This window comes from Gallus gallus, chromosome 5 (genome assembly GCF_016699485.2).
Source record: "Gallus gallus isolate bGalGal1 chromosome 5, bGalGal1.mat.broiler.GRCg7b, whole genome shotgun sequence".
NCBI classification, from domain to species: Eukaryota; Metazoa; Chordata; class Aves; order Galliformes; family Phasianidae; genus Gallus; species Gallus gallus.
This window is the reverse complement of record NC_052536.1, coordinates 43,907,138-43,931,820: the sequence shown is the minus strand read 5'-3', so window position 1 is coordinate 43,931,820 and position 24,683 is coordinate 43,907,138. Positions and strand designations below refer to the sequence as shown.

General features: G+C 37.5%; 1 long non-coding RNA gene across 1 annotated transcript; it reads left to right on the top strand.

Moving 5' to 3' along the window:
- Nucleotides 1-1,565: 1,565 nt before the first annotated feature.
- Nucleotides 1,566-9,739, top strand: LOC121110930. Its single transcript, XR_005860307.1, has 5 exons — nucleotides 1,566-1,708; nucleotides 5,084-5,257; nucleotides 5,784-5,825; nucleotides 6,247-6,411; nucleotides 7,671-9,739. It is a non-coding gene; the product is annotated as an uncharacterized LOC121110930 (long non-coding RNA).
- Nucleotides 9,740-24,683: the final 14,944 nt, after the last annotated feature.

Here is a 24,683-nt window from a genome sequence, read left to right as displayed (position 1 = left end):
CTTACTGAATGCTTAATGGCTTTCTAGAATACTAACTTTATTTATCCGTTTTGACATTGAGTAATATATACAGGAAGAGCAATTATGATTCTTACTCATTCCCCCAGGAATTTTAGGTTTTCATTTATTTTGTAAGTACATGCTAGTGTTCAGATACTTAACAGAGATACTAAGCTCACAAACCTTTGTACTTAAGAGGCAAATGGGATCTTAATTCCATCTCCTGAAGGCACACACCAAAGAAACAATCAAGATTCAGAATTTCACCCGAAGCAGCTGATAACTGCTATACAATTCTCAGCGAAGTACAAGTTTAATTACCAACCCAGTTAAATATAGTTCTAATTAGTCAGAAGTTCAGTGTCTCAAATACAGCATGGGGAATGGACAGATGTTGCTAGCAATACTATGTATTACACTGAAGTTAAAAGATATTCCTATAAAAAAGACTATGAGAAAGCTTAGCGTGGAAATGGGCTGAAACATGTCTACTGGGGAAGGTGTTTGTAAGTCTGAAGGAAAAAACTGTTCAGCATGTAGACCTGATCCCACAGCTCCTGCTCAGTGTGCTGACTCAAAGCTGCAGTTCAACTTCAAACCTGGTGTTACTGAAAAGATACTCTCCAGGAAACAATCTAATCTTCAGCAAAATAAAATCTGTTGGCAATCAGGCTTTGTCTGCCATATGAAAAGCAACTTGAGTAGCAATTCCTCATCAAAGGAAGCGAATTGGCCTGTGATGCGAACTTCTGAAATACACATCTCCTAGAATGACCAACAGCAGAGATCAGCAATGAATTCTCACTTTGAAACCTGCAGGGAAAAGGTAAACAACCCACAGAGATGCAGAGGTCAAGTTCATCCTCCTAATGTTAATGTTTTCAGCTAGCTAAGGACTTACAAAGCTCACACAGTTGACTCACATTTCCATGATGGCAGTTTAGGACTTGTTTGGCCACTGACAGCTGGATTCTGGCTCTCCATTCCATGTACACCCAAACTTCTCTCTTGAAGTTTAGCCAGTAGATCAGATGTCCAGAGAAGCAGGATCCATCTTGTCGTAGTAATTTCTTGCAATAATAGTGTCTTTAGCTGACCAACATTTTAGCTCTCTCTCAGTTGTTATTTCCTGCTTAGTTACCACCTGTTTAATCTGTTTAACCTGCAATCTGTGCAATGTTTTTGACTGTAAAAGTGAAGGATTTACCATCTTTGTGCAAGTAGTCATCCTAACAGGCTAAGCCTCAGCACATCTTTTAGAAGGTTAAGTAGTCCCACTGAGACTAATGTACATTTTCATATGCTGGAACTGTGTTCTACGTATTTTATAAAAGCAAGACTATATGCATGTTGCCTTTCAGGTCTAATATTACAGTTTTACTGTGAGACTGTGCCATGAAAAGCAGAAGATAAGCATTCTGGCCCTTGACACATTGCTGTATTTCAATGTCTTACCTGTCCTGCCTGACTGCTAAGATAGGTCTTACCCCAGCAGAGTATAAGGTACCTTGGTTTCCATAAAATACATTTGTTTAAAATTTGAATTATGTTTCCTGAAAGTTTCACAAAGCAAAATGGGTGTTTTGTGCTTCTGTTTTTTTTCATAGTGTTGGATTTCATCATCAGTTTTCCTTGTGGTTATCTTCAACACTAAATAAAGTCTAATGTCACCTGAGTCGTGTTTTGACACACTGGTTTCAGTTGAGAGGTAGGTCTTTATTGTTTTGTTTTGTCCTTGTCTTTTAGTTTGTCAATAATTGACCAAAAGTTCTGAGACTATAGCTTATTTCCCACATTGCATCATAGGACGCGCCATCTTTTCTCTGCTCGTATGGGATGATTATGTCAAGAAAATCCTGATTCACTTCTGAAGTGTTAGTAGCTAATTCAAAACTATTTTTTTTTTAAATGCATTTCTTTTTAAACTCCTGGTCCGTAATTCTACAGCAAATTCACGGCACACCTGCTCGGCCCGCGGCCCACTCTCCCCCACACGGTCCTCTCGGACAAGATGGCGCCCGCCCCACGCCGGCGGCCGAGGGCTGCGCCCTTTCCTCGCTGTCCGCCTCAGAAAAATCATAGCCTGGATCCGTTCTGCCACACAGTGGCTACTGTGGAGAACAGTCAGAAACCCATATGACATCCTTGTGCTAAATAGGCAAATTGGAAGGGATACTGATGTATTTATTTCCCTTCACAGTTTTAGTCACTTCAAAGCGTGCCACACTCTTCCATTCCTCAGCAAAAAGAACAGTACAGACGGTCTCTTTAACTGACTGCCATGTTGATGGGGTGGGTTATGAGTTATGTGACTCCTGGGATCTCAATGACAACTCTAAACAGTGCTGGGCTGCATATATGTACAAATTTGCTTGTTAGCTCCAGCCTCTTAACGGGGAGCTGTGCTAACTGGACAGGCAGTGCTTTAGGTGCTTCCAAAGTTTACCGTGGAGACAACAGCTACTTTTAGACCAACAGAAGCAAGTCCAGTGACTAGGGAAGTAGTCTTACATCCTAAGAGAAATCGACCTTCCCAGGTTGGTTTGGTGATTTCAGCACAGTACGTTGCTTTCAACTTCACTGCAGAAAAACTGTGGTGTTTTAACACATCTGTGCCAATGTGGTTTGTCTGGGACATCCTGAAAGTTTTTTCTCCACCGTCTCATATCTGACATTCCACCATTTGCTGGGAGAGGCTATTAGTACTAGAACGAACTTTGGAAAATAATTTTTTAAAAATCTGTGTGCTCAGCCAAGCACTTTCTGTGTTTCCTTTGCTAATTCTGGAACTAAGTGTATTTGAATCGAAATGTATCTCCTTAACCTTTGTTTGGCAGTCTACAGTGATCTTATGTTCTATGTTTGCAAAATGAGATTTGCTGCTGCAGATTTACTGCAGGGTCAAGTATGATGAAAAACTATGTTGAGAGAAAGCCAAAACCCTCTTTAAACACAGATGTCCTAAATATTACAGATGTCTTCCATGCTTTGCAAGTAGAGTAGGGGGCTGGATAGCTGATGAGTTTGATAATCACTGATCAGCCTTTCACTGTTAGATCATCAGTCTCAAGCAAACAAAAATGGTGGGAAATAGCAATTACATATTTGTATCTGGTTATATGAAGTATATTTACTAGCTGTTATTCATTTCACAGTGAATAAATGTGAATTTCTTAAAAGCCTGCAGTGATATGAGAACTCACTGCTTTATCACAGGTACCAAACAGTATAAACCTTTTTCCATCAGCAGCAGGTCCTTTAGATTAGGTTTGCAGAGAAGCATATGTTGTTCCTGTGCTGCACTTCCTTGATGCTGAAGAGATCAGGTCTTTGAAAGTAAAGAGAACACCTTGTAGTAGCAAGAAATTTGGAAAATCAAAAGCAAAACCTTGTCTGTGGAAAATCACAGAGATTAGATTCAGTAACACCACTGGCCTTTAGATATTCTGTGATGGGAAGCAAGTGTACTATTTACAGTAATGGAATGCTCTCACAGCTTCCTTGAGATTAAGAGAAATGGACTTGGCAATGTGCACTCCTTACAACCTTCCTTAGAGATCCCAGTGATTTTTGTTTTTTCATAATTGACTTTCTGATGAGAACTGAACTTAGCAGAACAATATCATACCCAGTGATTTCTTTCATTTGAATTTAAATTTTCTAATATAAGAATTTCCTTTATTTCTGACTTTTTTTTTTTTCACTTTAAATACTATTTTTCATTATTTTAAGCAGCCATTGTCATTACTGAGTACAGCTTTCCATTGCTTATTTCAATTATTTTATTTCACTGGCCTACTTTTGTTTCCTCTCCACAACATTTGGCAACTATTGCTGTGCTATACTGATAATTTAATGCTTTGTGCTAACAACATAGTCTTATTTTTCAGACATTGGCCCAACAGCTTCTGTAACACAAATAAATCTTTGGACAGATTACACCATCAGATTGCAGAAATTTAAAATCTGAAATAAAAAGTCCTTTCTTGGCTATGTCAGTGGAGAAATATAAATATACTGATACCCACTACCATCACCTGAGAACAAGCCTTTACTATGTTTTTGCCCTTGGCCAGCTAGTGAAACTGCATGCAGTCATTCCAATAGTAAGTTGCTGCACAGCTCTTTATGGCACAGCAACTTGCATCCATGCTTGTCTCTGTGCATTCTCAAAGAAAAAAAGAAAATGAGAAGCACTGAGCTGTATGATCACCTCCTAAACTGATTTCCCAGGCTCACGTCATGACCTTTACTCACTGCCTGTAGAGAAATAAATATGAGTACTTATGAAAGAAATGGCATCTTGTAGCTTTTTGTTACACCTGGTCTGTATTATAAGAAGTCTGTTGTACATGGCTCAGATTAAATAATGAAGTTCATACTAATTAACAGTATGATCAGTTGATTGCAAACAGATGTGTATAGGCTGTTCTAACTGTTCCTAACCCCCTCCCATTTGCCTGCAGTAACTGGCTGCATGGAATGGAAGGTGCTAATCCCCTGCAGACAGAGCTCATGCTAGGCAGTACTGGCTGTCAGGTTTTTTAAACAGCTGAGACAGACACCAGCCCACTCCTGCTGGTCTTTGCAGGGTCAGAAGTACATTGCAGGTGAGCACAGTCTCTGTGGCAGCTGGCAGCAAGGAGACGAGATTGTTGTCTGCAAGGGTGTGGGGAGGTAGAGCTGACATCCCTCATCTTGGCCTCCTGGGAGGCTTTGTGGCAGCTGCTTCCCTGGAGCACTGGGAAGGACAGCAGTCGTGGCCCTGGCCCTGCCACTGTACCTACTGCAAGGGTGGTTGGAACTGCTAAAGGTCACTTTGGGCAGGCTTCTGTGCCACCAGCCCAGCGTGCACAAGGTGACAGAGAGATCTGACCAGGTACGTTCAGGAGAAAGATATCATCCATCCTATCTGTCTGTGTTATGGCTGTGGTAGAAAGAAGGGGTAATGCCTTCAGTGCAGAGAATAACAAGAACAAAGCTGAAGTGAGGGGATGAGAAATATTAATAAATGTGTAAATGAGGAGTCAATAAAGGAGATAGAGCCTCAGACTTGACATTTGCTCTTTGCTTTCTTGCCTAGACATCAAAGTGCTTGATTAAATAGAAGCTCTCCTGTTGCTTCCCAAGATGGATATGGAGTATGTGATAAATGGCCAATAGCTTGCCTGACATTGTCCAAAGGCTGTAAACACTAACTGAATCCCCATTCTCACCTGCTGCCGGTTACTGCTTCCTGCTCTCTCCTTGTCTTACTGTAAGTATGTAGCAACATGAAGCAGAGTTATGTAGGGAATACTGGTGTTAAAAACCTCTGTCTGACTTGATGGCAGTCAGTGGAGGCATTTGAGGTCAGGTTGGATGGGGGTCTGAGCAACCTGACTTAGCTGCAGGTGTCCCTGTTCATTGCAGGGACTAGATAACCTGTAAGGGTCCCTTCCAACTCAAACAATTCTATGATTCTATGAATAAGGTGTCTAAATGAAATCCAAAAGACCTCAGTTCCAAAAGAAAGGTGTTGTGGAATACCATGTGCAGAGCTGGTAAAAGGTCTCCTTTACAGATTATCAACTGGAAGATTTGTTGTAACAGATGAGATCACTGATTTTAGATATCACAATTGCAGTTTTAAAGGTGTTTCTGCTGTCTTCAGGAGTTGCACATAATAAAACAGGTAAGTTTATTGTACTGAGTTTTCAGTTAATTTTTTGATTAAGCAGGACAAGTGGTGGTACAGAGTCAGTTCTGAGACACAGTAGTTAAATTTAGCCTTCTTCTTCCAGGATGTCGTTTTGCAAACCATTTTGGAACACCTTAAATTTGAGGTGAGTTACGACTTCCTTTATAATAAAATGGTGACTAAAATTATTTTTATATAAACAAGGAAGGGCACGTGGGTGGTATGATGGCAGAGGCCATCCTGGCCATCTTCATGATGGCTATGTTCAGGATGGCCAGAAGGCAGACTTTGGCTTCTTTAGAGACCTGGTTGATAGAGTCCGTTGGGAGGAAGTTCTGAAAGGCAAAGAATTTGGGAAGGTTGGATATTCTTCAAGAATGAATCTTAAAAGTGAAGAACCAGGACATTCCAAAGTGCCCAAAGTTGAGCCAGCAGGGAATTAGAGGAAGCTGGCTGAACAGAGAGCTTCTTTGAGAGCTAAGAAGGAGCAGGCAAAAATTCATGATGCACAAGTGTTTGGGTTTTTCATTGTTATTATAAAGTGCTTTCTTTTAAATCTATTTTAGCATATTACAGAGTCCTTTCACAAGATCGGTATTTGTGAAAAGAAAGCTTATCATCTGAAGACTTTGATGCTATAATACGTTATGTAACAAATACCACAGTGTCAAAATCTCCTTGTGCCTATGATGTGCTACTTATTGCTCTCACCTGTAGCGCTCCAGTTCATGGTGAGTGTAGGTTGATGGCCTTTAGCAAATGCATCGTGAATCTTAACAGGTGATAAGTAATGAATATGTGAAAGAACTTATATATTCTGAATTAACCATAATTTATCAAATTACCATGTGTTTCCTATGGCTTTCTTTCAAAATGAATTTACCCAGTGAAACATTTGGTATAGTGCTTTAATTAAAATTCAGGCGTAGATAGAAAATTAAGTATATTCTCTGTAATTTTTAATGTATTTTATAGCTCAGCCTTCCTGTTGTGTGTTTTGTTTTTTCCTTTGTTAAAAAAAATGCACAGCATAAGGAGGGAAAAAAAGTCAAAAAAGCTCAGATTAAATGATTTGAGCTAGGAAAGGACATTCAAAATTCCAGGAATGTTTAATATAGAAACAAATAAAGTAGGAAACTTTCTATGGTTCTGTAACATAACGAAATACAAAGGAAAGGCCTTTTGGGCATAGGCTTGTAGAACAAGAGCCCTCAGTGAAGAGATTTCTTTTGGTTTAGGGTTGGTTAAAAATACTTGTTGATATCAGTATCCCAGTATGTGTTGAGACAAAGTGTGGTAAGATTATTTTTTTTCTCTCCTCGAAAAGACTATGATTTTTTATGCAGACCTGATCTTAGCTTTACTTCTTGTTCCCTTAAGTGGAATTCATCTCTGAATTTGCTTATGTACAGGCATTATTCCCAGATTACTGCCTAAACTCTTCTTTTGGATTGGAAGTTTGGATTGGATTGGAAGTTATTCCAATCTCTTAACAAGATCTCTGCCTCCGAGTTTGTGTTGATCATTATCCAGGTCCAGGAGAAAAGTCTCACAATATAACATGTATTCAATTGACTTTACTATGAAGTAAAGCAATCTAGGAAAAAAGTGTATATGATGAGGTGTTACTGAAGACAAAGGATTCGCAAGGCAGTCATATAATAAGTAGAATGGTCAAATGAATCATAATGCTGGATGAACCCAGAATGACTATTCTGTGTTACCTTTACAACAAGACAGGCTGTAGAGTTTTTCAGAGGAAGTACTTGCATTGTCTCTGTCCATCTTTCCTCACTATCTTTTCCTGGAACTGTTGAGTGCAGATGTGCCTTGTAGATCAGTGTGGCCTGAAATATGGGGACTTCTCCAAAAGTAATGCCTCCTATTTCATTATGCTGACCCATGACATCAGAGTTGGATGTTGTTGGTATGGCAGTAGAGGTTGAACCTTCCAACCAATATTCTGTTCCATTTTGTTGCTTTGTGACAGATGGCAGCAAAGGGGCAATTTGACAAAAAGATGTCTGAAGCGAAGGTGTGTCGCTGAATTCCTCCATGTAGAAGCAACTGCACTCATTGATGTTTATTGATGCTTGCTGAACGTTTATGGAGACTTAACAGTGGATGTGAGCACAGTGAGGAGGTGGGTGGTGCATTTCATCAGTGGTAACAGTGACAGTGGGTCACCTCCACTGCTACAGGTTGTTATGAGTGCGTCATGCAGGCTGTTGTTCATCACTGGTGAAAATGTATAGTTTGTGGTGGTGACTGTGTTGAAAACTAGTCTTTTGTAGCTGAGAATTTGCTCTATCACCTACTGTTCTTGTGCTCTTTGTATCTACTGTAGTTTCTGTGGAAATGAATTGGAGGCATTGCTTTCAGATCTACATAGGTACATCATGAAAATAAATAGCTTGTTTAAAGAATGAGTCTATTCATACTCTAGTGAGGGAGAAGTAACAGCCTGCACTTATCTCTTAGTAAACACCACACATGAGATCCACAACATAAGTCTCCCATCCCATGGAACTACTTGTTTATGAATGCTATTTAGAGGCATCTGTCTTTTATGTGATAATCTTTTTTTTTATTAGCATATACAACTTTAATATTTAGCAAACCCATCTTGCATAACATTCTATGATTTACTGAAATGATATGCAGACTGCAGAATCGGCAGTGCTGATAAAAGTGACTGCTCCCATCTAATGGTAAATGGAAGAACAACAGGAAAATAATAATAATAATAAAAAATTCTGCTTTACAGCAGTAACTGTAGGCACATTGAAAGTTATATTCCCAGATCCAGAGGGTTCAAAATAGAACCTAAATAAGATAGCAAGTAGGAGGATAAGAGGATGGTAATATTAACAAGTTATTTTAAATATATATTTTTAACTTGCTTTTAATGTTGTAACAGTAGATGTTAAAATAAATATTGTCTTTTTATCCAGTTCTTATTACAACTTGTGTGTGGATGAAACTTTGATCTTGTGGACGTGAGGATATGTATGATATATATATATATATATATATATATATATGTTATATGTATGTATATACATGATATATATGTATGATATATGTATTCTATTCAAATGATAGCACATGACAGATTAAACCTTTAGGTGGAATAAGGATAGATAGAAACATTTCTGAACAAAGTACTTCATAGGAGAGATGCAGAAGAGGATGTATGTATGGCACAGTATAATTAGGTTTGGAAATTATTCAGTTATCGTGGTGATATGAAATTAGAGGCTTCATGGAATCATTTAGGTGGGAAAAGACTCTTAAAATCATCAAATCCAAGCATTGCTAGAATTGTAACATGTTGGATATATACAAGTTCAGTAACACACATCATGATTATATAATGAATGTTATTAAACATCTACTCACAAAATTATTCCATTAAAATCAATTAAATATTCTCAGTAGCTATGTATTTGTGTACTGGAGGAGCAAGACCTGCAGTATAAGACATCATTAAAGGACAATATTCCTTTTCTGTAGCCATTGCCAATGTAACCACAGCTATTGCTGTGTGACCTGATGAGAAAGAAACTGAAAAAAAAAAAAAAAAAAATAGAAAAAGGAACAAGGAAAAAAAAATGTAGGCAACGACAAATGTATTTTTTCTGTCATTGTAACCCATAAGTTGTCTTCATTATATGCTATTTTTATCCTTTTCTTTCCCTAGCTCTCTAAAGTGAGGCTCAGTGGCTTTGAAATTGTAAGAAACCTGGAATTATAATCTATTTTCAATGTTCATGGTTGCAAATCTCTTTTTATCAGTGAGTGCTTATTTGAAAGTACTTGCACTCTTTGAGACAAAACAGCTCAACTACTTAATATCTTAACATGGAGACATTTTAGGGTAAGCCAAGATGTGAGAAATATGCGACTTTGGATTGTAACTTTAGAGTTCAGTTGTAACTACTTGAATTTGGCTAGGATGTTACCAGGGGTATTCTCTTAAGAATGCAAAGGGGTGCTTTTAAAGAGTTGGATCAAACAGCTTTGATTTTTGTGTGTAATTAAAATAATCAGATCTTCTATTGGTGATATTGCTGCTGTTGGTTGCTTATTATCAGAAATTTCACATCCCTGGCTAGGAGAATAGACCATATGTTATTTCCTTGGAGTTCTTCCCATACATACCCAGCTTACATCAAAGATTCCTACTTTCTTAGCTGGAAATCAGTGAAGATTTAGGTAACTTACCTATATTCAAATACAAATCAATTCTTTTCTGCCTGTATATTACTGAAACTAAACTAGTGTTATTTGTAGGGTGTTTGGGGTTGTTTTGCTTGTTAGTTTTTGTCCAAGGAGATGCAATTATCTTACTGATTTTTATTTCTAATAGAATGATGATTTCAGTGCAGGTATATGGTATCATCAACAATGCCTAGCTAACATAAAAGGATATGAAGGTAAAATATCAGATTTTAAATTTAGAAGAGGAAGAGAAAAGATCATAACAAAGCACAATGAGAAGTGAATTTTGCTCATTTCTCAATCTCAAAATTGTGAAGGAATTCCTATGCAATAAACTTGCAGAGAATTTGGAGACCAAACTCCCCGGTCATGTGGACATCTCAGTTCAATTCAAGTATCCTTTAATTTTAGAGCTATTTAATCTCTTAAATTTAATCATTTTTGTAATAGATCTTCCATCTCTCATTGAATATGGAAAGAGGAATGGAATCGTATGAGTTTTGAAATCTCACTAGATGTTATGTCAAACTACGTGGAAAGAATCCCGTGCTTCCTAATGAGATTCTGCAAAGCAGTAAGGCATCTTGCTCTCCTGCTCTTGCATACAGCGTGTTGTGAAGAGCACCACCTTGTGCACAGAAAGCAAAAGGCATTTAGTGTTAATAATACAAAGTGACTGCTGAGGAAATTTGAATTATTGAGATGAAGCTACATGAACTCATCGCAAAAGTACATGAGAAACAAAAAGATATTTTTGTCATCCATCCTTTGCACACATTTTGCACAAGGGAAGGTAAGATGTTCAAACACTGCTGCTTGTTTTCTGATTCTTACTATTGTTTTGCATAGTTATTTGAATTTAAAGCAGATACTTTTGCAATACAGTTTGGAAATGATATGTGAGAAATCAATATCACTCAAGCTGTTGCCATAAGTGTCAATGAAATCTATTGAGAGATCCCATATGCAGAGCCTGGCATGTCTCTGTCCATGCAGCGTAGAGCACATTGAATGAAACTATTCCTATGCCATAATTAGCCTCTGAATGAACCACGATTCCTTGTCTCGTGAAAGAGATAATTAGGAAAAAGGCACAAATCAGAACAATGCTGAAAAAGCTCTGGTTAACTTCTCAGTGAACAAGAAGGGAAGCTCACCAGGCAGCAGATTAAAAACATGTAAAGGGAAGTAGTTCAGGCAAATTCAAAGTCAGCAAATTCATAGCTTTCATAAATGCAGATAATCTGTCGATACTCTCCTACAGAAACCCCTCAACCGCTGTAGCAAAGACTACACGGGTCATTCTATGCATATCCTAGTACTAGACTAGATGGATCTTTTTCTCCCTTTAAATTGTTCATGTTCAGAAAGGTACAATTCATTCCTGAAGGTGTTGGGGTTTTTTGTTGTTGTTTTTTGTTTGGTTGGTTGTTTTTTGTTTTCCCCAGTACACTGAAATGCCATTGGGGGTCCTAGTATTTCTTCTTAACTGGCCAGAAACACGCTAGTAAGCAAGTCTTTTTTATGTAGAAACTGTATGGTTAGTATTTGTTCATGTATAAAATCAATCAGTTTATGTTTATGGAAGTGAGGTAAAGGAAGTAATATTGAAGTTGAATGTAATCCAGGCTAATGTTATACTTTTTTTAGGAGGTAAATGGTCCCAGTCTCTTCTTAGAAGTTTCCACAAAGTTCTTGCTGAATTCAGTTGTCACATTCAAAATGCAGTCCAAATACTGGACTCCGTTTCTATTGCAAGACTTGTCCCACCTTTGTCAGTGGTCTCCTTTAAACTGAGACTTTCTAAAATAAGTTCCTATGTAATTATTCAGCGTTAGTAACACTGCCAGAGATTTATCTTCAGTGAGGAAATCCTTCATTTTGTTTTTGTTGAGACTACTTAAGCTATCTGTAAACATTCTGATTACGAGGAACTCTTGAATCAACTGGAAGAGGTTTGGTTTCCTTGTAAACAAGGTTCTGTGTTCTTTTAAGTTGGTACTTGCACTGTGAGTTATATGCCATGATTAGAATAAATGTCATTTGTACATTTAATGGAATATTCTTTTCTGAAGATGCTCAACTAGTAAGTAGTCTCAATAGTGGCTCTGTCTCTACAGACAGTAACTCAGCAGTGAATATTTAATTCACATGTGTGGCTATCTAGTGATGGAGGCAACTCTTTCACAATTTATTAGTCTGTCTGGAAGATGATAAGATTGTAAACATGAACACATGTACTTGCAGTCATTTCATCATATCCATAAGTGATAAGGGAAGCATTTTTTTTTTTTAGTGAGGTAGGTATGGAATTCAAAACTGCTTTTGTACTGAAGTGAGGCAGGACAGCTAGATGACAATGTTTCTGTGTTAACAAATCTTCCATATTAATGCCATTTTACAGTTAAATGAAAGTATTAATACTACTGTTAATAAATTATTAGTGAATTGCCAGGTTATTTCGTATAGTTGAAAGGAATACAGGGTTTGTAGAAAGTAGTAATACTGTTATTGTATGTTATGAAGAATCAAGCTTGTACTCACATGCTTCTTCACCTAGGTGAGTAGCAGCTGGCTTCAAGCACAGTGTTACAATGATAGCTATGTATGAAGTCAAACAAGAGGAGTGTAGTATGTGATTGTGCTAAGCATAGGAATCATGCTTCATTACTTGCTAAGAGGCTGTCAAAGGATGTAGCAAGCTAGTCAGACGTGCCATATGTTCCTTTTTCATCTGCTGCAGTATGCAAATGACTGTAAACAAATAGCTCCTATGTTGTCATTGTACAGATTGATTTCTAACGTGTAGGCTGTCCTTACTCCTTTTCCATTTGCTGAAGAGTGATATGAATAGCATACTAAGATAAATTTCCTTATGTGTGATTTCAGGGAAGTAGTTCTGTAATTTAGATGCCTTTTTAATGAATCTACTCATTTGGTTTAAAAAAACAACAAAGAAAGCCTATAATAAAGCACTCCTTTAAAAGTGATTTTCTTTGTGATGTAACAGCAACTCATCAGCCTATGAGCCACTGGTTTTAGTTGAATGTTTTTGCACTGTACTTTGCCACGAAAGAGGAGAAACTGGCACTTATTTTTGCCAAGTGACGGTCCTGTGAGAATCAAAATCCAGTTTGCTCACTACTCCGGTAACACACAAAGAAACTTAACAAGTTGAATGCACTTGCATACATTTCACCAGAGGAAACGTGATGTGATGTTTTAGCAAGGTGTAAATTATGTAAGATTATGGAAATCAGTGAGACTTTGGCCTAGGTTTTCCAATTCTGTAAAGAGCTATACAGAGTAAAACTCTCTCTTCCCGTAGAACCTCCTTGAATTTATTAGACAAAAGTAACAATGACCAGTACAGGATGTTATAGGCATGGTAGCTTAGGAGAAAACATTCCATTCTGTTTAGTTGTCCATCTGTCCTAAGGAGGCTTTTTTTCATGCACTTACCAGTTTACTAGGAGTATTTCTTCACCAAGCTCAGTATTTTTTTAATTTGTTACCTGAGTTCTTATCCACTGCAGATCTGTACTGGTTCATTTACATATATGAAATGCCAAAGTCCCAAAGACATATATGAAAATAAAACTGTGGTCAGCTACAGGGCTTCTACTTCTGTCCCATCTCCAGCTATGGTATTGGATTGGAGCTTTGAGGGAGAGTGATTTTCACTACTACTTTTAAATGAATTATTCTGTAATCGTCAAGTTAAAATGAGGTGTTGATCATGGAGTCTACCTTTAATGTGAGATTGCTCTAACAGGCATGAACTCATTAATCAGTGTGGAAATTTGCTCCAAAAACTTGTTTATGAGCACTCTAAACTGAAGCTATATGATGCCTTGTGGTATTTTAAGTAGTGAGAATAAGGAATTAGTAGAAATACACAGCACTAAGGACTAACAAACAGACTTTAACAAATTGCTTTACTTTCATTAGGTAAAAAATGATTAAGAAGCAGCAGCTTCCTAATCACAAGAATTGTGAACACTGAAACTGCTGTAGCAGAGCATACCATGCCTGATAAGGTGCTTTTCAACAGGACATTTGCATCTAGGCAATGGTTCATGCATGACTTCGACACTATAAATAGAAAAAAATGGGACCTGACAGTATCAAAATGCAGATATTTGTTGCAAAACTATATTTACCAAAGAATAGTATTATATACTTGAATCTGAAAATGTAGGTTCCATTCAGATGCAGAGTAATCTTCCAATATACAGGTAAGAGACATTTAGTTCTTTTTTTAAGCATATTCTTTGTATGCAATACCTAAATTGACCGTTAGCTAGATTGTGTTACTTTGCACAGCTCAATAATCTAAGCAAATGCAAACCTTATGTCTACTAAATATTTCTTCCTTATTTTCAAGTCATGGAAAATGTATTCTAAATGCTTGTATTCAGTGAAAAGTGGATCCTAGCAGATTCTCTCTTGACTTCTACTGAAAAATGAAAGCACTTTGCTTTTCTGCTAATTTACAGTATTAAATGAGCTCTAAATGTAATGTTTATAGGTTCATCTGGAATTTTGATTCAATGTCTCAAAGTTAGCTTGGGAGGTGGGCTACTTTACAATCGTTTAATTGAATTATACGTATGACTGAGACTTGAGAAGGATAATTCTGCAATTGCTGATGCTGAGTAGCTGAAGTTGGAGTTTACCTTGACTAAACAATCGCTGAAAACATAAACGTATAGTAGTGTCCTTGGTGCTATTCCAATCTTTAACAAAAACATCTCTAGATAAGAATTTAACATTTTAATTCATAAGGACAAAACACTTCAAAGACACGTTTCCAATAGATTACAGCATTTATGATGCAGTTCCCTTTAGGAAATTAGAGAGATTTAAGCTCCTAAACCCACAAGGCACGTCTGAAAATCTCAACTCTCAGCTGTAGAGAGGAGGCAGCTTCTTGTCCTGTGCCTCTGGCATGACCTGAGCGACACTTGCCTATCTGGGGAGATGGAAAGGAATTCCGGGGATTTGCACTGTTCTTGACACTACAGTACTTTATCCTAAGCTGAGCAAACAACCATCTGGTATTAGGATTTATAGCTGACTGTGCTGGGAATAGTTTCAGAAGGAATTTCTTTGATGGAAAAGGTATGCACACTCTCTAGGAATGCTAAAATCCTAATAGGCGATTTATCAGTTTTGAGTTCAGTTATAAGTTTCTGTGGTAACTGTCTGACTTTTCTTCCTCTTAAAGGGAAAACACACAACTCTGCTGCTGCCACTTGTTTCTATATGCCACAAATGCAGTGACTGATTTCTATAGTGGGAAATATAATTCTGTAAAATTCTACCAATGTTTCCTGATCACCTTTTCTCACTTCATAGATAAAGCATTCATATAAGCCAAAAAAGTATTCCTTTACATAATGAACCTGTTCAAAACTGTATTATGGTATGATATGAAAATTCAGGTAAAAGTATCCTTCATCTTCTGTTTCTGGTTCACTTTGTTTATTTATTACTACTTTTTGCAGTTCCTTTTGTGCAAGGTACCTTACTGAAAGCTCTTGCAGTAGCTAAATTGTCAGCTGATCAGGAGATCATCCACGGACTAGCAACTGATCATAAGATCCAAGTAAATTATCAGTTTTTACAAGTAATAAAGAAAATAGTCAGTGAGATCCCACTGGATCTACAGAGATCCAAATCCAGCTGTACGAACTAGTCACAAATGCCAGTGAAAAGGAAGTAAATACTGAGGCAGGAAAGCTTTCAGAAGATAAAAATCTACACAGCAAAATCACAACTGAAGCAGACAGGAAGGGAAAGAAGAAAGTTTTAGCCAGTGCTGAGCAGCTAGAAGATAAAACCTCTGGAGGTTTCCTGAAAGCAAAATACAAAACAGAACTTTAAATTGCTGCTAATCGCAAAAGGGATTTGGAAGCTATTTCTATAGAAAACTCCATTGTCATTCATTTTGAAGACTGATGCAGTAGCATTGGAGAAAACGCAGAGAAGGTGAATAACAGTGATCAAAACAAGTAACGGTTTCCATATAAGAGAAACAGGACGTGCCTTCTTTCAAAACACATTATTAAAGGTGAATATAGCATACAATTAGTAGTACGAAGATGGTGATTCATTGTTTCTCAGAAGTGCAAAGGCTTATATAGTAATTGGAAACAAACCAAGGAAACACTTTTTTTTGCATGTTGCTTAATTGAATTTCTGAACGCGTTGCTGGAGGGGGCTTTGGAAACCAAAAGTAGAGATTTTAGAAGGGATTACACAAATGTTTGGGGAAAACATCCTTTTTTTGCCATTGAATTAAGTGATGTAAAAACACTTTAACACCTGATTGTCATGATTGCTTTTTATCATCCTGTTTCTTACGCTCTTTCTCAGAAGTCCCAACCGATCACCGTACAGAAGGCTGAAACAGATGGACCTTTGGTCTGACCAGTTCTCACAGTCTTTTGGTGAAGCTTTTTCTTTGAGGGTGTTCAGTGTCATGCTGAGACAACATCAGTTGAGCAACATGAGAAGTTCAGTGTAAAAATAACACCCTTTTCAAAGTATTCTTTCCATTTTTATCTACCACCCCTCTCCACTGTGGCAAGCATACCAACAGCTAAAAATACACAGAGCCATAAATAACATCAGGACCAATTATGTGTGGCAGTGATACACTCGTACCATGGTTCTACACATCACTTCTCTTAATCCATTTTACCAGTTCATAATTTACAGCTGCTCCCTCTAACTGGTAACTGTATGGCGGTGCCACAAATGCTGAAAGCCAGCAAAGTCTGGCTTTGTTAGCTTAACAGTAGAAATCTCAATCCTTCAAAGATGCCTCACTAAACACAATCTCTTATGAGTTCACATCTAATGAAAAGAGAGATCAATTAAATGGTCTCCTGGTCATTAGTGTAGAAGCTTTGCAAAGAGAGAAAGATGGTTTTGAAATGAGCAATTCCAAATTAAAATAATACAAATTAAAACTACCTTTTTTCTCCTTGCACTAAGTTAGTAGGCAGGAGGAGTAAACTTTGCAGACACATCTGCCAGTGCAAACCTACTTACTGCATTTATTTATGTGGCTGTCTTTGTTTTGAAACAACTAATTTATTTTCACAATGTGTCTGTAGAGTAAATCTATGATAGCTGTGACTGTCCCACAAACATTGTGTATTTGTGATAATTCAGCATTTATTATAACACTTAAAAGTGGCAGCATATGTGGGAAATCATTTCATTCCTCCAGTTCCAAGGACAAATTAATAGGAGTTTTCTCTTCTAAAACAATTGCTGGTAAGAAAGCTAAGCAGCCATTAGGTGGTGCCAAGAATTGGTACAGAAAGAGAGTTGCTTTCTACCATGTACATTCATATTTGCAAGATAACCAGGAGCATGGGTGTACTTACTTAGCTGAGAAAGCTGTCAACAACAGTCTGCAGGTTTGTGACCAGGTTCATACTGGTGAGAGGGCACTGTGCACAAAATCAGATGCTAGATGGAAAAAGTGCATAAAGTGAGTACAATTTTTTTTACATATGTTAAAATAAGACTTGTGTTATTTAGATTGAATAAATTAAACTACTACTTTCTGTGTAATATTGTGACCTTCCAGGGCTTTTATTTATCATTACTGTGTCATTCTGCTATGAAAGAGCTGTTCACTGCATTACTGTTATGAAAGTATCATTTCATTGCCATTCTGTATACGCCTCACGTTTAAAGGACTGCAGATTTCATTTGCTGACAAGTTTTGTTTCATTACATGAAATGGGTGAACTTCAGTTTACACTGTTATAATATGGCGTACCCTGCCCTGTGTTTAAAATGCCAATGAACAGCAGAACTTGTACCTAATATTAAACTCATATTTCTGAGGTTTTTTTTTTTTTTTTACCTAAATGCACTCTGTTTGTCTCTAACTAAAACTTAACATAAGCCTGTAAAAGTAACATGCATGCTAAAGATCTCTAAATTTACATCACGGTGGATGGAAAGCAACTGATGTCTTCTGATCGTGGTTTCTGAGCAGTGGCACACAGGGAGGGACTGCCAGAAGATCCTGAGACTGAAAGATCCAGCCAAGAAATCATGGCCAAATATTAAATCACATAATCCATATGAGTAGTAAACATTTGTTGGCTCAGTTATCACTACCAAAGTGATGGCTAAGAATGGAGGGAAAAAAAAAGATCATTCATTTTCTCTGAAGGACTTCCTGGGAATGTGAACTAAAATATTTAGTATAGATGAACGAATTGCTTTCCTTTGCATGCTTTTTTCTAAATACCTAGTAATTCTTATGCTCTATTATCCTAACGCTAAGAATAACTTTATCATCCTTTCTGCACAATTAATGTGAACTTAATCTATATCCCCTTATTTTATGGTGTATTTGTATGCAGGTAAACTACAGACCTCCATCTGAAGGGAGAGGAGATAGTTTATTCAGTGAAAATGTTTATAATGCAGATCCTGGCAAACTACGTTATCCAAAGGATTTAAAAGTAAGTCTTCTGTAATCATTCCATGGTTACTGAACATACTTTAAATGAATTATTTTAGTATCATTTATTTCATACATATTTGTCTTTGTTTTTCTGTAACTTACTTTAATAATCAGTGTTTTGAAAAGTGGACTGTAGAGGCAGGACTGTTCAATGGCATGTTTGCTGGAGCCTACTTTCTTTCAATTAAGACTTTCTGGTTACATGTCATTAGAAGATGCATATTTTTATATCAAGTTCTGAATGATGGGTTGATGTAAAAATCTGAATATTACGTTAATGGAGATATGGACAGTGAGACAGATCAGGAATTAAAATATAAAATCAAGCAACTTCAGTGTAAACATTTAAATCATAGTCATTAATGAGGAAAGCACCTGTGTCAGAGTTTCCACTTCAGATCTATTCTTATCACTGCTGCCAGAAGTACTGATAAGATGTCATGAGTTAAAATAGAAAGGCAAGAGGGGATATCTTTACACCTACCTCTTCCCCTTCAAAAACACCGTTGTTAAAATAACTGCTATAGTGTACCAGTCGTGATCATTCTGAAATTGCAAAACATGTAGGAGGGAAAAAAAAAAAAAAAAGATTGTTTTAATCAAGAATTTTTAAATATATTTCACCATATTCTGAGTCTAAAGAATTGGGAACGTAGGCTATGAAATCAGCTGGGACTGACCAAAGGAATTCTTGGCTGAGCAGCTGGGTCATTTAGGCCTAAGTGCAAAAGGAAGTTGCTTAGGTTGGAAACTCATAGGGGCAGCAGAGGTGCTTCCTCAAGAATCATCCTCCCCAGAAAGCTCCTTTAGTCCCTTGGCTCTGGACTCATGTGGCCCTACTGTGCATCTGCATTTATTCCTGCTTCCATACTGTTGAAATGAAAGTCTCATGCAAGTAAGGTTATTCTCTCCAGAAATGAAATGTAGGAAGTTGGCAATAAAGCTTTATTTGTCCCATTCCCTTTGTTTATTCTCCTTGGATTTTGATGGTATCTTGGTCTGGGCAATGAAGTCGTGTCCCTCCAATGCTGGGGGTTTTTTTTGTTTCCATAGAGTCTTTCAGGAATTTCAAACAGTTAATTTTTCTTTTCTACTGGAACCGTTTTCCACTGGATGATGCTTTCTTGTCAAAACAAAGAATGCTGTCAGGGCTTTTACAGAAAATTACTGAAACTGCTAAAGTTCAGAATTTTGGGATGTAGAAATGTTAGTGGAAATGATAAAACGCTGATAATTTTTTGAATCTTAACAAAAGCATTTTTTAAGAAGCCTGAAAATCTTTTTTTTTTTTTCCTGAATATCAGAAATGAAACAAAATTCCCCACTCTTACAATTTACTGTGGGACAGAAATGTTAGGTTTAGGCCTGGCATCTGACTTGTAGCCAATATTATTTTAAATTCCCCTATACCACGTAAGGAGAGTGTCATTAGTTTACTCATAGCTTCTTCTGTAAAGTTTTGTATTCAGAATTCAGTGAGGAAACTGAGCTAGAATCAGTTCTCATGGCTTCTCCACAGATTCTTAAGCTTTATAAAGAGCATGCTAACAAGTCATCTTGAGCTGAATGCAGCTGTACCCTGGCTGAGAGAATGTCTTCACTGTCAGCTTTCTCAGACTGTATAGAGAAGGTAAGAAATAAAGCCGAAGTATGAAAATGATTGTCTTTAAATTCTGGTACTTAGCCAGATACCCAACCAGTATTTGAGAAAGAACCGCGCATGAAAAATGTGTTTTAATTGGACTGTAAAGGAGACATTCCAAACCATCATTTATGAGGCTTGAAAGGCTTAATGAATGTCTGAAATAACTAGGCCAGTTTTTCCTTTAAATGTATCCATATAACTATATATATATATTAAATTTCAGGTTCCACAAATGAAGCATTCAGTTGTAATGTTTCCAATAAAATTCACACTTATGTATTTCAAGTTTATTACAAACCTAACATCTTATTTTGTCACAGTTACTGAAGTCAATCACAGAACAGGCTGGGAAGTCAAAGGTAAGGATAAGATGTGAGATCTTTAGGTGACCAGTTTTCTAGGGTGGCAGTGTCTTCAACAAATGCTCATTTGTAGCAGGCAATTCTGTTTGCCTCATATATAGTCACTAAACTGGCTGTGGTAAAACATATTCGAAATACTAGAAAATATATTGAAATCAGTGAACCTCAAACATTTATGGAGGCTAATAGAGATCAGAAAACAGCAAAAGTCTAACATGCACCAAATGTAAGTGAGGAAAAAATTAGGCTCGCACATTTTCCATGTTCTGCTGCACAAATGCGAAGAATGCATCTGACACTCCTGCTGCTGCTAATATACTACATTCACCATGTGAGAGGGGAGGTGGCTTGTTTATCCAGCTTACCCTACAATCCTGGACTCCCCAGAGCATCACTCCACACAACTTTCTTGGTATTCTGAGGCAGCAAAGATGTCCATGGCTGCCCAGGGAGGTGGTTGAGTCACTATCCCTGAAGGTGTTCAAGAAACACTTAGATGTTGTACTAAGGGATGTAATTTAGTGGTGAAATATTGCTGGAAAGTGGGTGGTTGGACTGGATGATCTTGGAGGTCTTTTCCAACCTTGGTGATTCCATGATTCTGTGGCTACTGAAATGCCTCAGTATGGGCAGCACCTACAGCTGTCTGCAAGGGATGAGTTTGTTTGGTAGCGGTCTCAAGACCGTCCAGCACTGATGATGCAAGATCAGATTGAGCTGGAGTTTATGAATAGCACAAACCATGCAGGACATCATGGATTTTTTTTTTTCAATTTAACAAAAATGCTCCAGACTACAATATATAATCCAGAGTCAATGTTCTTCAACATATATGTTGGTTTCATAATTTCAAATTAAAATAGTTATTCTGAACAGAAATGGGTATAAACCACACTTCCAAATCTAAACACCATCTGCCTTTGAGGCAGTTCTGATATGAAATAACATAATTTATGTTTTGGGCCCATATCTAGATGGAGTAATTTGAGGGTTTATATTTTGTGTATATTGTCATCTTTAATGGTAGTGCTTTCAGAACCCATGAAGGAAACTTTTGACAAATCTTTTGTATATGAGTCTTTTGGAATAACTTGTTTCAGGCATCTTGCTAAAAACCTTGTCTTTTTCAGCCCAACCATTTACTCTATATGCTGCTAATTATTGGGTGACTATATTTGGCATTTAGATTTTAGAAGAATAAGCATGTCTTATTTGAATATTTCAAACAATTGATTTTGAGCCCCCTGAATGCCTCCTAGGGAAGCTGGTTTCTCTTCCTGGAATTGCAGTCTAGGCCCACACAGGTGTTTTAGATGTGGGCTGTGATGATGAGACTACATTTCCTGACACAGAACGCAGACCTGCTGCCCAAACTAGAAAATTACTCCTTTACTTCAATCTGACTTAAAAGGAAGCTTTTATTATCAATCAAAAAGAAACAAAATATGTAGGGGAAATGGGTTCACAACTTTTGGTCTGCTTAATAGCCACTGTCAGACCTTTCGTGAGCACCAGAGTGCAAAAAGCCGCTGTTAGTCAGATGAAGGTCCTTTTTAAAATCCTGTTTGAATGCTTTGAAGAGCAGCATAGGTAAATTCCTTTCTAGCATTACTTTTCTCTCGCTTTATATTCAAAATTCAGCAATTCTTATGGAACTGATTGATCATGGTGTCAAATGCTTCTGCTCAAGAAAGCCTACATTTTGTTTAAATGTCTGGGGTTTTGTGTTTTTTGGGTTTCCTTCTGCAAAACAAATAATCCATCAATGACAATTCTTCTTTCCGAAGGGATTAGAGCTCTTCTATTTCAAAGTATCAGCTACTCCTGATCTTTCATTGTCCACTGTCCGATGAATTTCAGGTACCAGAAATAGGCTATGACTTGTGTCCTCTATAGTCTCATTGTTTCACTGTAATTCAATTTTATTTAAAAATAAGAATTACTGTATTTCATATGTAAAGAAATGGTTTGCATCAAAAATGTTACTTGTGCAAGTCAAGCTTGAACTCTTTTGTGCGGCAGCATCCTGATTGCATGTTTGGCCATTTGCAGATCATTTTCCCTTGAATACTGCATTATTACTAGGGAAGTAATCCTGCCCCTGTACTCGGCATCGGTGAGGCCTCACCTTGAGTACTGTGTTCAGTTTTGGGCACCTCAGTACAGAAGGAGGTGCTGGAGCAGGTCCAAGGAAGGGCAACAAGGCTTGTGAAGGGCTTGGAGAATACGCTCTATGAGGAGAGGCTGAGGGAACTGGGGCTGTTTAGTCTGGGGAAAAGGAGGGTGAGGGGAGACCTTGTTGTGCTCTTCCAATATCTGAAAGGTGCTTGCTGTAAGAAAAAGTTTAGAAGTATATTTAGTAAATAGAAAAGGTTGCTCTCATTACTTTTGTTTCTTAGATGGGATACTGTAACACATAAAGATGCAAACTGTGGTTTGGGTCTTCATAATTCTCTTTTATTAAAAAATGGACTATTTTGGTCTATGGCCTAAAATACCTATGGTCAATGAAAATAGAAAAGATAGAATAAGGAACACCTGAAATGTGTGTAATTCAGCGTTTTATTTACAAAATACCATGTTGCCATAACACAATTGATATCTTCTATGGGAAAATATCTTTCTTGAAATTCCATAGTTGGAATTACTTTCCTTTGATGACCACCCACCTTCCAGCTTGCAACCGAGCTATTTTGTGCTGAAACATAGAAATGAGACAAAATTTCTGCTGAGCCCCCAGGTTGTTTCCAAGAGAAAATGACCGTGCTCTTCTACTTCTGTGCTGAGAATAATTCAAATTTGTATTAGAAATAATAAATTCAAAGCTTTGAAACTTTGATATAAAATTTCACTACTAACAGATACTTCAAATGCTTTCTGTTTCAGATTTATGTTGAAGGTACTCCGTTCCTTTGGGAACAACTTATAAGTACTGTTGGATCATCAGTATTTTTTTACAGTAGGGACTATTATCTTTGCAGCATTTCTGAGACAACTTTATAGTGGAGGCCTATAGAACAAAGAAATGTAAATTCAGGAGGATCAACACAATGTCATCATTATCAATTTCAAATACTGCAACTGCTACTTCAGCCCACCTGGAGGAGCAGTGCTTTCCAATGAAGTACAAGCAGTTACCCAAATGATAAACTTCTTTCCCTGCATGTATATGGAACCTCTTACAGATGCTTTATGTTATTCTAAAACTAACTCCTGATTTTTCAGTGACTAATTACTAATCTTCTCAGGTTTTAATGTATGCAATTTTTCCATCAGAACTTAGTTATAATTTCGAAACTGTTTTTGAAATCTCCAGATAGTAAATGTTTACAAGATGTTTTATGCAGACGGTAACAGAAAATGCAAAGAATTCTCTTCTCACCTTAACTGCTTCTAGTCGTTACTAAACACATGGTAGTAAAGAGATAGGACTGGAGTACAGTCTCATAGATTCTCTGATGTTTATTTTCTCAGCTTTGATCACCGATTAAAACCATAAAATCCTATAAATAAACCCTGCATGTCAATTAGCTTAAACAATTGTGACTAAATATTTAATAATTATTAAGTAGTTTCTATACAGTGATAAGCTGCAGTGATGATTAATAAAATGGTGTGCACTTCTAATTACATCCACACTGTCTTTGGTAACAAAGTCCAAGTGTGCATTTGAACTGCTACTCCTATTGCTGTGCACTATGCAGCCACACCGTAGAGGCCTTAGGGCCTGCAGCACATATAACTGCATTCACACCACACTTGTACCATCATGTACTCAGGCGTGAAAGTTGCCATAGCCCCCTTGAGCTGCTACAGACCTTACTTGCATGCACACCATTCCCGGCCCCCTTCCTCCTGTCCATCTGCTGGTAATCCCCACATGCCAGTAATGCCTTTGCCCATTAGTCACAGAAGGTCTCAGACTGACTTCTGCTTTGAAGTTACTCGTGCTCTCTTTGAAGAGCCTGATAGTAGATTGGCGCATAGGGCTGGTATGTTTGACTTCAGCATCCCTGTCCCCTTGCAGCAGAGTCCTTAAAGGAGGTATGAAGATGTCCTTTTGCTTGTTTTGACCATACAGCTCTCCAGCTGGAATGATTGTTCCTCTGTTCATGTATTGGAGAAGACACTTAGCAATTGATCCTTGCTGACACTTGTCATGCTTTTGAGGAAGTTATGGACATGTGCCATATCCTATCCCTGGCAGGAGCCATAAAAGAGCCAACGTGTACAGAAAATCAGGAAAACAGGCAGGGAATGTGTACAGCC